Genomic DNA, 14,664 nt, shown 5'->3' on the forward strand with positions numbered 1-14,664 from the left:
AGTCGTTGTCTGCAGTCATTCAGTGTGATCTATTCATGTTTGTTTGTGCGCGCTCACACCACGCTTGTTCATTCAGTTAGTAATAGTCGGGCCACATTTTCCAACGCACGCTACACATGTAATGCTGCCCAGATCGGCAGTGCAGCGCTACAGGTGTGTCCCTTCGCACGCGCGCTGCCCACGGGAAGCGCTTCTCATCAACACCACCGTTTCACACGCGCCTTCTCGTGGTCATCGAGTCTCTCTTCATGTCGGTCTACTTACGCCGCAGCACACCTGCTTACTTAATCAGCTCATGTTTACTACATTTCATATTGCTACCAAAGCCACTCACCTTACATCGTATGACATTTCTGTGTTGCTATCGCATTCATTGCTTCGCCCTTAGTGCGAAACTGTGACATTTTTTAGGTGCACCAACAGTTACTGAAACATGACTGAAGCTGGTTAGGCCATTAAATTCAATCGTTGTTCATCGTGGCATCGCGTTTTTCAGGCGGAAAGTCTGTATATGTGCGGTGTGTAGGCAACAGTGCGTACAGCGCTCAGCAATTGAAACGCGATACTCGAATCGCATGGTCGCCAGCGCTTTTTGCACTGACTGTAAGCGCCGGGGACGCCAAACTGATGCATTGTAGTGTATATTGAAGGCGAGAACCTTCGTAACGCATTATGACTGCATTTGGTCCCACGGCGCTCACCTGTGGCACGAAAAAAAAAAAAAAACGGCAGGCAGCTTCAATCGCTGGGCACTGTACATTTCCGACCCTGATTTGCTATGGTCTAGTTGTTCTAACGTTAATAAAAGAGCCGTTCATACGCAAGAGCTTCGCGTCCCACTTGCCTGTCTTCGCCTCCGCAGTGTAACGGCTCCGGAGTGTGGGCACCGAAGGCGAACACTCAGATTTGTAGTCATTTTGCCGTCTTATCGGTGTATCAGTCTTTCTTTTAATGTACATTTTCCTTTCTAGCAATTCCCAACTCTGGTATCGTCCGACACATGACTGTGCTGTGCATCGACGGCGAACGCCAACGCAGTGGCGTGTTCACACTCACCGCCACCGACGGCTCCCGTCGCGCTAAGCTATATAAAATGAGGCGTGACTGAAGATTGGGCTAGTTTATAAGCAATTAAGAAAGGGGAATCATTGCAAAGATAAAAGAAGTACAACGGACAGAGAACGGGAACTTACTGACACTTGTGCGATCGGCGAAGCAGCTCAAGAAACAGAATAAGGAAGACGTATGTCTCCTTTTTTTTCTGTCCATAATTTTTGTGTCCTTCGCCTATTTACATGATTAAATACGCTAGAATGTTAACGCGCACAGCAAAATAACATCTGCAATATAACTGCTGGAGTTCCACGTCTTAGCTTGCCGCGGAGCTCCGTTCGCGTGGTGCATTTGCATCACAATTTGCGCTCGTTTTCTGCTTTATATACTACTTGATGCCACGAATGGGATATGCTTCGTACAAGTGACGACCTTTCTCAAAAGCAGACACACGAAAATGCGTTTTCCGGTGCGTCAGCCCTGAAAACCCGCAGTGCCAAATCACTGGAAGCACCGAGCGCCTTCGTCCCGTCGTCTGCTTCACATGCCAGTGCTCCGACAGCTGCCGCTCGCGGCGCTGTTCCCCAGCATATCGCCGGCGCGCCGCTGGCGCCTTACAACGGCCGCCCGGTGCCTATTGAAGCCCTTAGACTGGGAATGCTTAGGAGTGATGATCAAAGGCGAATATATAAGCAACATTTCGTTTGCAGATGTGTCCTATTCAGCAACAATGGGGATGCATTGCAGCAAATGATTGAGGACCTTAACCGAGAAAGTGTAAGAGTGGGGTTGAACATTAATATGCAGAAGACAAAAATAATGTTCAATATCCTGGCAAGGGAACAAGAATTCAGGATCACCAGTCAGCCTCTACGATCTGCTGCCTACGATATTCAAATTCGTATAATATATGTAGGTCGATGTGAGTTTTAAATTGCTCCTTTTATTTCCTCAGGATTATCCGACACTATATTTTAATTAAAGAATCATAAAATGCAACGTTAATGTAACGACGCGTTCCAATGTTCGAAGCGTAACTGGAACGCGTTCCTTTCACATTAAATGAACTTGTAACGGAAACACGTTTCAAGATTGGGATGGAACAAGGAACGAGTTTTCGTTCCTGTTTTAGAGGAACGTGTACAACACTGTAGACAACACACTTTTTTTCAAGCGGCAATTTGATAAAAGGTTTATGCTAGGTGCACAAATGCATTTCACCACATAATCGTTTTTTATGAAATGTTAGCATTTCCAAAGAAACTGAAAAATAATATGCGCAGGTAACCGGAGAAACTATTGAGGTTATACAAAATGGTATGTCGTACCCTGCCGCAAGTATTGGCTCCGTACACCGTGGCAGGCAGGTTCGTGCCCAATAAATGCGCCCTGTGGATTTTAAGTACCATACTTATGAGTATTTCAATGTTTTCTTGAAGCCGTTTTAATAAGGAGAAGAACGTTTTGTCGAACTAAACTTTAAAAAAAATTACACCAACTTCCCGTAGGGGAACCCTGAGTAGTATGCGAAGCAGCCATGGGGTCGACTCAAGGTAGTTTTATCAGCTGTATAAACTTGGACATGCAGCAGCACCAGCAACGCGCAGAACTGTTGTCGACGCCGTCGGCGTTTGGCCCGCGTTCGCACCGAACGCGCGCGGCGTTGGTGACTGTTGCCGGCGCCTCTAGGGCGCCTACCGTCGCGCCTCTAACCTAAGCTGCTTGGCATTATCGCGCGCGGAGCCGCAGGTGTTGCCGTTCGTTGCGCAATCCGGAGAGGAGAGGAGCGTCGGAGAGGAGAGGAGGAATGCCAAGAGGAGAGGAGATGAGACAAGGAGAGGAGAGGAGGAGGATGCGCATGCCCAGTAGGGGTGTGGAAGCACGGCGGTTGGATGGATGGAGGGAGGTAGGGAAGGAGGGAGTGACATAGCCCCAAGCATAAGATGCCTCGCATCTAAAAAAAAACAAAAACAAAAAAAAAAACACCGCATATCCACGAAGTGAATGATGATGAGTCTTTCTTTCTTTTTCTTTATTGATGTATTTAGGACAATACAAGAATTGTCCTAGGGGGCACAGCTAAAGGCAATACATTGCCCGACTTGGCCATGTCACCCATACAGCAGCAGCAGCAGTATGACAGTACAGAACATTTTAAAGAAACATGTGAAAATCAATTATACTTATAATAAACAGATTGATCGCACAATTCAAAAAAGGAAAAGAAAAAAAATGAAAGGCAAGTACTACTTTATACATGCATCTTATAAGCATTTGAAGCGAAAAATAAAATGAGAAGAATGATACACAGCAGTAAACCAAGATCAAGCAAAAAGTTAGGTAAGCAAAACAATATTACGTAATCTGCAACCACTTGTAGCCCAGAACAAAAAAAAAAAAAAAAGGGTTTCGAATGAATATACATGATAGCCTAACTTTGGTTTTCTTCTTCTGCAAATAATAATTTTCTTATCACTTTTCTGAAAGTCTGCTTGGAGGTTCCCGAATTTAAAAGATCTGTGGCCAGAGGATAGAGACGAGGAATTTGCACGGCGAGTTTTTGTTCACCATAGTTGGTTGTACTGCGTGGTGTAACTACCAGACTATTTCTGAAATTATATCCTGTTGTTTTGACGTGGTATTTTCTTTTTTGGAAAGAGGATTTGTCTATCTGAAATTGCCGGAAATTTTCGAGGAATAGTTTATATGTGCAAAGTTTTGATGTTGGCAATATTTTGTATTTGCTATCGAATGGTTTGGTGTTTTCCATACGTCCTAAGTTTCCTATTGCACGTAGTGCACGGTTTTGCAGTGTTTGAAGTGACGATTATATTTAGTAGTGGTTGACCAAACTAAGAGACAATATGTTAATCGAGAATGTATGACGGCATTGTAAATGTTGAGTTTCACGCTTGTTGGTAACAGTGGGCGAAGCACCGGCCGGGCAAAACGCCGGTAGGGTGGCTGGAATGGGGAGGTGTGAATGCCGGTGGCGCTTTCCATCAGGCGCGCGTGACCCCCTTGCGCACCGATGCAACCAGGGGAAATGTGGCGCTGCCGCTCGCGGCGCGGTAAGCTTAGCCGCGCCGGCCTGCCGGCCTCGCCTCCGTGCCTTCGCCGTCTCGTTGCCTGTTTTGGGGGTGTTCCCTGGTGCTTCCTCGCGCTTACATACCGTTTAACCGCGCTCCTCTACCTGCACAGCATCGTCGCGGGATAGTGCCGTGCGCAGCCACGCCGCGGCAGCCAGCCGCCGTGTATTGACCCATTTGGTTGCGCAGACTCCGCTTTGTGCCATTTCTTTTGTATTCTGTTTTCTGCGATGAGCGGCGAGAATGCGGCTCGCGATATTTATCCCAAGCAATTATATGGTTTCTTCGACACTTCAACCGTGCGCCGTTGATTCCGGCATATGCAGGAGTATCGGAACACTCGGTGGAGTTTCGTCGCCGTCGCCGGCAGAGCTCAACTGCATTGTAAAACTGACAACAGAGGAGCGCCGCCACCTGCTCTGTTTAGATTCCGTGCGTTTTTACGGAACGGGTAGATTCCACGTGTGTGTACCCAACCCTCTATATGGGCGAGAGAAGACACAGCTAAACGTCTGTATCGTCGCCGCCAAACCCCAGCGCCGTATGCGCGAGGAGGATTCGCGTGGGATGCGCGCTATCACGGAGGGGCGAACTCCCCGCGCGCTATCACGGAGAGTGAACGCACGGTGGAAAGCAAACGCGACCGTCGCGCGAAAGGCCGTGGGGGTATGGGAGGGAGGGAGGCGGGGCGGCGCTGCGCTCCGGCACCAAAGGCGTATCTTGCCACTCAATCTCCCACGCGAAAGCAAGAAACGGGAAGAGGGGGGGGAGGGGGGCAGCTTCTCCTCTGCCCTTTGCCCGGCGGTGCCGTTCGCCCGCACCGTCTCTTATCTCCACACGGCTCTGATCTTAGTATGCGCTGTGCATTCGCCGCTCAGTTTCCGTTGAAGCGATAGACCGCGCGAACCTGAGCTTGCTGCAAGCGTTTTGACAGTCGTTGGCTGCGGTCATTCAGTGTGATCTATTATTCACGACGCCTTTCACGCTAGCTGAATCTGATCACCACCGCCTGTTTTTCTCTTGCCTCTAGGTTTATCGCTCGCGACTTTACTAATGGAACTGCAGTCTTGATACGACGTCGCATTCCTGCCCTCTCAGAAAACACCATGCTCACAGTATTTCCGAACTTGCCAAAATACATTAGCAGGACTCTGACGAAAGAAAGAGCACGGGTCCCAGGTTCGGCACGCAAACCACTGCGATATGGGCAGTTCCGCCTTCTGTGACCGTGTATGCCCGGACTAGATATTCGACTCTCTGATTACAAATAAAGCATTATTATTATAACTATTATTATTATTATTATTATTATTATTATATTATTATTATTATTATTATTATTATTATTATTATTATTATTATTATTATTATTATTACCTTCCAAGAGAAGCGGCGCTTGTCTATTGGCAAGATGGGGGAATGCATGCCCACCGGTAGACGTGGAGGCTGCAAATATACAGCGGGATGGAATGCCCAATCAAGTCGCAGAAGAATTGTTCATTTTCGAGCTTAAGCGACCTTCGGAACTGTGGTCACTGCAGAAATTTAAAGAAAACAACATTGCTCGTTACCGGTCTGCAGAGTTTGCAATGAACGAAATGCCGTGCTTGTTGACGTGTTAACCAAAATGGTAGTGTTCTTCATTGGAGAAGAACTTGCCAGCTGTAGCATTTACTTGGCTGGGCAGCTTCACAAGGAAACTGTTGTGGAATATAATCAACAAACAGAAGCGACCTTGGGGGCCTTTTGTATCCATCAGAATCATTCTACAAGCTGGTCAATGCCCTTGAAAACAAACTCACTCGTGCATTCAGTCTAACACGTTCGCATGACAAATTTAAGCTGTGGCAGATATTATGCAGTCGATAAATTGGTGATGTGCCACAAATTGGTTGCCGATAGCATTCTGCTGCCCTGACAGCATCAGTTATACGTTTTTATTGTATCACAAGGATTCATTTATTGCTTAAAGGTGTCAATCAGCAGGGTAGTGAGAATACACTAAAAAACACTATACATGTGTGTACACATGTATGTGTACATACACACTATACATGTGTACAGTATATACAGCACTTATATAGCCTTGTGCACCGCAGCGCCCCTAGCTATGGACGAGAGAGAGAGAGCACGCGTCGGGAACGAGAGAGAAAGAGAAAAAGGGTACAGCTGCGCCTCTAGCGGGAGCGGCGAGTACTACCGTGGCTACGACGGCGCGACAAGGGACAAGGCTCGACCCTAAGGAGCTTCGCCCCTAAAAGCCGGCGAAGCAGTGTGCGGAAAGCCTACCATGTTAAGAAAACGACCATGAGAGCACCAAGAGCTCTGTCATGACCTACATGACATGCATGTTATGAGTCCTCAGGAGTCCATTTAGCTATACTGCAGCGCTGTTAAGGCGAAAGCCTTAGGCTCATGGCGATGACTTCGGATATCAACGATTAGCATTTTCCTTCACTTAGTACCACATCCGCACCTATTCAATTGTATTTTATTGCGATAGAAATTACATGGACACTCCAAAGCGGACACTCCAAGCGGACACTCCAAAGTGGACACTCCGTCGCCGTGAGGTTCCGTATGACGTCAATGGCGATGAAATCGTCGCCGCGCGCCGGATGCTGCATGTGCGAGTGAAAGGACGCGAGGGACGCGCGCTTTCACAGGGAGCGAACTTACGGCAGAGAGTGAACGCGCGTTCTGCGCCGTGCTCCATGAAGGGCTGTAGAATTAAGCATCTCATTCCTCTTTTACAATCAATATATATATATATATATATATATATATATATATATAGGGTGTTTCAGCGAACACTTTCACAATTTATTTAAGGTTGCCTGTGGCAGATAGCCCAATTATAGTTCATGAGCTGGTCTACTCGAAGACGCGGACATTACTTGCACAAGAAATTGAAATGCATAATCGAATGATTAACACAAATTCACTAATTAAGTTTTAACTAATTACCTGATGGCCCATATTGCAATTTACAAATTGTAGCCGTGGAGTTCGAAAGGCGGATCCACGTGAAATTAATTCTCAGGTTGACACCAGCTTCGAGATATTAATTTCCGAACTTTGCGGAAAATTGCATTGACGTTCCAGTTAAGTTGGTGCTTCAATGCAGAAAGCGACGTTTTGTTAAGAAACTAACTGGAACACCAATGCATTTCTCCGCAAAGTTCGGGAATTAATATCTCGAATCTGGTGTCATCCCGAGAATTCGTTCCAAGTGGATCCGCCTTGCTAACTCCACGGCTAAAATATGTGAATTGCAATATGGGTCATCTGGTAATTAGTTAAAAACTGAATTAGTGAATTTTTGTTAATCATTCGATTATGCATTTCAATTTCTTGTGCAAGTAATGTCCGCGTCTTCGAGTAGACAGCAGCTCATGAACTAGAAGTGGGCTATCTGCCATAGGCAACCTTTAAGAATTTTTGAAAGTGTTCGCTGAAGCACCCTGTATATATATATATATATATATATATATATATATATATATATATATATATATATATATATAGAGAGAGAGAGAGAGAGAGCAAATGCGACTTCTTCCGACGCGCTAAAGGCCGTGGAGGGGGAGGGAGGGGAGGCGATGTTTAGCTGGAGCACCAAATACCTATTTATATAAAAAACCATCGCATATCCACGACGTGAATGATGATGAGTGGGCGAAGCACCGGCGGATCATTCGGGTAAACCAGAGCTACAGTGTACTAGAATCCTTATTCTAGTACGCTGTACCACAGCTACGGGCGTGAGAGAAAGAGAGCGCGCGTCGGGAACGAACGCTCTTGTGCACCGCAGTGCCCTTAGCTACGGACGAGAGAGAGAGAGAGAGAGAGCACACGTCGGGAATGAACGCCCTTGTAGGGTGCCTCGATCCGCTCTACTAGGCGGCGCTGACATCGAGGCACCCTACGCCCTTGTGCCCCGCAGTGCCCCTGGATACGGACGAGAAAGAGAGAGAGAGCGCGCGTCGGGAACGAGAGAGAAAGAGAAAGAGGGCACAGCTCTAGCGGGAGCGGCGAGTACCAGCGTGGCTACAACGGCGCGACGGCGGACAAGGCTCAACCCTAAGGAGCTTCGCCCCTAAAACGTTGTGAGACGAGAAGGTGGTAAAGACTTCCGACGCTGCTCGACGTCCCGTTCTGATGTCGTCGAAAACCTCCGAGCCGCCCCCAGAGGCACCGGCAACAGTCACCAACGCCGCGCGCGTTTGATGCAAACGCGGGCAAAACGCCGACGGACGTCGACAACAGTTCTGTGTGTTGCCGGTGCTGCTGCATGTCCAAGTTTATACAGCTCATAAAACTACTATCCTTACTCCGTATAGCTCTGTACTAATTTGCTATCGCAATTGACGCTTCGCCTGTCGGGTGAAACTGCGACAACTTTTTTTTTTTTTTGCTTTCATGGTATTCATTACAAGAAGGATACAGGAACATTCGTAGAAAACTGAATGGGAAGATTGACATCCTCCTGTATTGTAGCACGAGACTACAAAAATGGGCACGAGACACTTAAAAAAATGAAAGCGATAAACAATTAATCAATAGTGTATCTTCGGCTGACGGTAATCTTGACCAATGTGTCCTTTCGAGCGCGTAATCTTCAATGAAGTGCAGCTACGACTTATCGCGCGAACGGGGTGGGCTGCTTGCCTAACCGCGAGCAGCATAACGCCAGACGCCGTCTACATCGCATGGCGGAGTACTCGTCGAATCGACTACGCACGGAACATGCGAAAACAGACGCGGCCGTGGCGGTGACGGGGCGTCCGACTTACGTTTTCTGGGCGGTTCAGCCGGACAGCAGCATGAGCCTGCGCCTCCTTCTCGATGACCGCTTCTTCTTCTTCTCACTCGCGCACCGCGCGCGGCGCCTGCCCCCACATTGGTCTTTTGGGTGGGGCACGGGTGGGCCTATATAACGGGCAGATAAAACCATCGCCCCCTCCATTTTGCCGCTCTCTGTCCGCTTCTTGGCTTCCGCATAGTGTACGATGAAGGATAGTTGACTTGGTTCTAGGCATGCACCATAAACGGTGACGAATTAGTGGGGAAGTGGCGCTCTCTTAGTGACCCCCGCTTTCGACGTCACTGGGTTGGAGGAGGAGGAGGAGGAACAAACTTTTATTTAAACCAGCAGTTTAGTTGGCTGGGCCTAGGCCTCCCACGTGGGGACATCGAGGTCTTGCCTCTTCGCCGCCTCGCAGGCTTGCTGTGTAGCCCAGAGTTGGTCGTCGAGGTGGGAGCTGCGCAAGGCGGCGTGCCATCTCGACGAGAGGGTTGGCATTGAAAAAAATTCGGAGCTCTTCCACTACTGTGACGATGGACGCCAGAGAAGCAGAGGCACAGCAGAGCAGAGGCAGAGCAGAGCAGGGCCTGTTATAGTGTATATTGCTATCGCGAACGGACATATTATCATTATTACTATCTTGAGCGCCTTCGGAATGTTCGTAAAGGAGCAGGGACACCGGCTTCTTGTTTTCGCCCGGCGCGATGGCCAAGTAGTGCGTTTGCTGCGCCAAGTTCGCCCCATCGTCATAGACTACCGTATGAGCCACAGCGTTCTTAGCCGTGGCACACTGCATGGCATCATCAGGATCCTGTCTTCAGGATCCTGGAAGATATCGTTAAAGAAGCGTCCATCCCATAGCGAGTCCGAAAGGGCAATAGCTAATAAGAGAGCTATCGAGATCTCTGCGTAACGAGACAAAGGGGCACAACGATTGGTTGGTCATGCCGCCGAGTATCGCGACACTTGTGAAAGAGGCATCGGCGGTGACGAGGGATATAACCAGATCAGTGGGTACAAGAATGGGCCATCCATCATCCCCTTGTTCTCGTTCGAACGTGTCGGTTCCATCTCTCCTTGGCTTGCGCTCTGGGCCGGGTTGGTTAAGTATCGGAAAGTTCTCGTTAGTTTTGTTGATAACTGTGTTTATTCTTTCTTTTGCATGTTCCGATCAAGACAGTTATTGCCACTGACGCTTCCCAAAATGAAGAAAAGTGCGGATTTGGAATATTTTCTCCTATTCTTGCTTCGTCGTTCTCTCTTCACCTCCTAGACTTCGTACCTATCTTTCTAGCCGAATATTTAGCTGTAGTTCTAGCCCTCCGTAAACTCAATACATCAACACGCTCCACAGTGGTCGTGACGGATTCTTAATCTCTGCGCTCCTCCCTCACGGCTTCCGGTAATTCCCCGGTTTTGCGAGCTTTCAGATCGTTAGTGCCCCCTCACTTAGCTTCCTTCTTCTTCTTCTTCTTTCTGGGGTTTTACGTGCCAAAACCAGTTATGATCATGAGGCACGCCGTAGTAGAGGGCTCCGCATTAATTTTGACCACCTGGGGTTCTTTAACGTGCACTACAACGCAATCACACGGGCGTTTTTGCATTTCGCCTCCATCGAAATGCGGCTGCCGGGGTCGGGATTCGATCCCGCGACCTCGTGCTCAGCAGCGCAACGCCTTAGCTGACTGAGCCAACCCGGCGGGTCTCACTTAGCTTTGATTAGATTGGTTTGGGTACCAGGGCATAAGGACCTATTTGTAAACTAAATGGCAGATTCGTTGGCTAAAGCGTCCCTGAATGGCCCGGTCATTCAAATCCTACCGGTTTCAGCTTCCATCATAGGCGCTAGATATCAGAGACAGATGACGCTGCATGAATTTCACGCCCCTTCTTTAGCAAAGTCCTCACATTTTCAGCACTTCTCGCATTATTGGAATAGTAAACTCTGTCAAACGCGATCACTTGAAGTCGCAATCACTACTACGCGTCAGAATTTCATTTCTAAAGTTTTACCTACACTAAGCTGGTCTGGTTCCATCACCGAACAGTCCCTACTGCGGACAACATGAAACATTAGATCATTTTCTCATTGTCTGTCAAAGATATACTGAATTGCGAAAAAGAATCTTAGAAACACCGTTCCGCCTTCTTAGATAAGACTTAAATGTTCCAAATTTATTATCTTTGGGGGCCTCGAGCCTTGGGAACAGCGACAGGTAGGTTGTAGATGCCATAAAGGACTTCATCGCTGAGTCAGAAAGAGTTAGACGATAAAATCAGAGCTTAAGGTTCCGTTATATTTTCACAAAATCGATAACTAGCTGTTCATTTTTCTAGTTTTCATTTATTCCTTTATTCTATTAAAATCATGTGATATATCTACCTATTGATTCTCATATAGGTTCCTATACCCAAATTTATGTTTGCAGTATTTCATAATTCTCCTTTCTTATTGTCATATCGAACTACCCGGTTCTTGGCTTATTGTAAATATTGGAAAAGCTTATTGGAAATAGGTATATGGGTATTTTTTGTCTGAGCATGTGTGCGCTTTCGCTGCCCAAAGTACGAAAAAAAAATGAGCATTTAGGTTACCATGCTTGGTATACACAAAACTCCTGAGCGAGTCATCTTGAATGCGAAGAGATTCTTACGGAGTCAGCGCACGACTGCATAGGAAACAACGTAAGAAAATTCGCAGACGTATGTAAGAGCAAGAGTAGATGCATTTTTGAGTGACACATTCAATTATTTGCTCCTATCTTCGCTGTATGCTCGTTCTTTATTTACAGCTTACCTCAGCAGCCGACATACGCGCTTGCCTTCTACCGGCAGTTCTGCCATATTTCAACCAGACGAACAAGAAAGAAAGAACCTTTATGACGGTATAGAAGAAAGGCGAGTCGTGACTCGCTTGCGACTGCCACCTGCCGGGATAGGGTCGAAACAGCCTTCTGAGAAGCGCCGAAGCAGGCACTTGGCAACTCGGAAGCAGACGCGTCGCTGCTGGTTCGATATGTCGGTGATTGCGCTTTTATAACATCGCCTGGCGTTGGGTGCGTAAACAGTGTGAATGAGGGCGAAGACGAGCAACTGACAGATACACCTTGTTCTATTAGAACCGCGAGGAACTGTGTCAACTAGCGAAGTGTTCAGCTTTAAAATCGTTCAAATTCGCACGTGACGGAGGTTTTCAAATGGCCGCGAGACCTTGCCTGTCACGTCCGATTGCTGTCTGAAGCAATCGGCTGGCGATGCCCGAATGTGCGTTGGCCCGTCATCATCCCATTGTCGAACTATCGTCGGTCCCTTATGGAGTCATTGCCGAGCCGCTGCTGAAACGTTGCCAGTCGGGGGCCGAATTCACGAACCCCCCCTTTTTTTTTTTCGTAAGAACTTGTTCTGAGTAGTCAGGCGCCTTCGCTATTGATATGTTCGCTGGCACAAATGGCTGTTTTCTATTTTTGATTCTTACGAGCTTAACTAGCGTAAGATCCTTTTTTGAATACAAGCCCAGTTGTCCAACCGTTTTTCACGCGGACAGTTTTGATACACAGTCCGCGATTATGGCACATGACGTGGCTTCCAGGACACCAAATGCGTGAAGCGCACGATTGCTGGTGTATTGGGTCATCGGCCTTCGTGATTGGTCAAAACGCTAGCGCCGTATAGTATCACGAGCCGTTTGCATAATTGCGAACAACCTTGCGAATTTGACTCTTGACCGGCTGATGCGAGCTGATTAAGCCGATCAGGAGCCACTCAAGAGCCAATCAATATCCACAGACAGTTACCGCCAGGGTGCACAGTTTTATAGTGAGAGTGGTTTCCCGGTTGGACTCGATGAAGAAAAGGCAGGCATAAAACACCACCCTCGATCACTCGAGTCATAAGATATATGCACAAATGAAGATCGCGCACTGTGTTCGAGGCCCAACACTACCGCATTTTCTCATAAGTAAGCCCCGCCGCCCTACCCTATCCTAAGCATCCATTGCAAAACGAATAAGCTGCTGCTGGTGGTGGTAAAATTTATATAGGTCCGGAAGAATCTTCACCCCATTTTTATACGGGCAAGACTGCGGGCCGCTCCCACGTTGGGACGGGAAGACCAAGCCTCACCGCCGCATCGTGGGCCTTCTGGACAGCCCGGAGTTGATTAATCCATTCGTGGCTCTTGACCAATGACTGAATGCTTCCGCCATCAATACGTGGTCCGTGTGAACAAGCTCGATATTAAAAATAAATAAAAAAGTTGTACACTATTAACATAAAAACGACAGGATACAGCGCCCTGTTTTTACTAACTTATTCAGTTTACCCCTTTTCTCATTGCACACAAGTTTAATCAATCTCGTCTTGTTTCTTTAATACCCTTACAAATATGATTATAAAAATGGTTGTGTGGTTTATTGGCTTTTTGTTAGCCTCAATAGAATGTCTTTTGAGATGTTATTGAATATCATGCGCAACTTCTGCGAAACTGTAGCTGTCAATGGCACTCCTGCCTCTCCCTCTACCCATTCTATACATATGCATGTGTATAGAAACATACCCCTTTGCTTCTTCTTCTTTTTTTAATGTGGGCGGTCAGACGGTCGTGTTGTGATGCTTGAGTCTTGATGAGGCATTTTAAGCACTGCGGCATCGGTCAAACGAAAAATATCGAGAGAGCAGCAGGAAGAGGGCGTGGACTCAAATGTCAGCATGGACTCCTCGTGAAAAGACAGCTCGGCTCAATGAATATAAGTTAGTTGGCTGATGGCTTGAAATAATTCATCTATCATTGAACATAGTTTTTCTTTGATTAGACATGGCCTCGAACTGTTTAGGTATGAATTGACTAACAATAACTCGGATTTTGTTACAGTGTTTCATTTGAATACCCTTTCTTCTGTTTCCTTTCTGTCGGCGGTATGCAAGCTTGTCGAAGAAAACTTTGGCGCACGGCATAAGGCACAGCTTTGATCTTCAGCTGCCGTGATTGCAAGGTGCAGGCAACATGAGAGATCAAGGTCACTAGGAAACATAGTGACCTTGAGGCAGTTAGAAGAAAAAAAAACTCACCGCCTAAGCACTTCGTACGGATGGCTAACCAGCGAAGCGTGCCGCCCTTTGTTTATCACTGGGTCAATCCCGACGGTTAAATAAAGTCTCTCTGAATTATTGGTTACGTCTTTGTGTTTCTTAGTGAGGTTACAGACACGTTCGGCTGCGACGGAGAAAACGACTGTCACTGATGACGTATGCCAGCAGTCCGCCGTTGTCGCATTGCCGCTTGCGGTCCTCCAAAATGAAATTGCTTCAAAATTAAATCTGTCCGTCACGTAAGACAATGATTGGCTCATACCCCCTTAAGCAATGGCTCATACCCCGTAAACGCTGCCTCCCCATTACGACGACAGAGAAGTGAAATTCTACGCTGGAATGATGAGCGGCAACGGAGCCAGCTGTTGAAGAAGACGACGACGAACGCGTGAGCAGTGGCACGAGCGCGTTCGTGCGGTTACGTCGAGGGGCGCCAACGAGCCAGCTGTAGAAGAAGGCGACGACGCTCGAGCCATTGCTGATGATGATAGTTTCTTCGTACATCGTACGGACAGATTTTAATGGCACGAGCAGCGAGTGACACTCTTTGTTTCTTGGGCAGCAACTTCCGGTTAGGGACCGACTACCGGTTTGTCACAGAGGTTGGATGGATGGATGTAAAACTTT

The 14,664-nt window shown here is 47.4% G+C and overlaps 1 protein-coding gene across 1 annotated transcript in view; it reads right to left on the minus strand.

Annotated features, from left to right (window-relative positions):
• Positions 1-8,984, minus strand: part of LOC119444178 (neprilysin-1-like) — an 80,653-nt gene extending 71,669 nt beyond the window's left edge. Inside the window, exon 1 of the mRNA XM_037708625.2 lies at positions 8,939-8,984. The gene's annotated coding sequence lies outside the window, so the exon portion shown is untranslated. The remainder of the gene's footprint in view (positions 1-8,938) is intronic.
• Positions 8,985-14,664: the final 5,680 nt, after the last annotated feature.

The sequence above is a fragment of the Dermacentor silvarum genome, chromosome 3 (genome assembly GCF_013339745.2).
Source record: "Dermacentor silvarum isolate Dsil-2018 chromosome 3, BIME_Dsil_1.4, whole genome shotgun sequence".
Lineage (NCBI taxonomy): Eukaryota > Metazoa > Arthropoda > Arachnida > Ixodida > Ixodidae > Dermacentor > Dermacentor silvarum.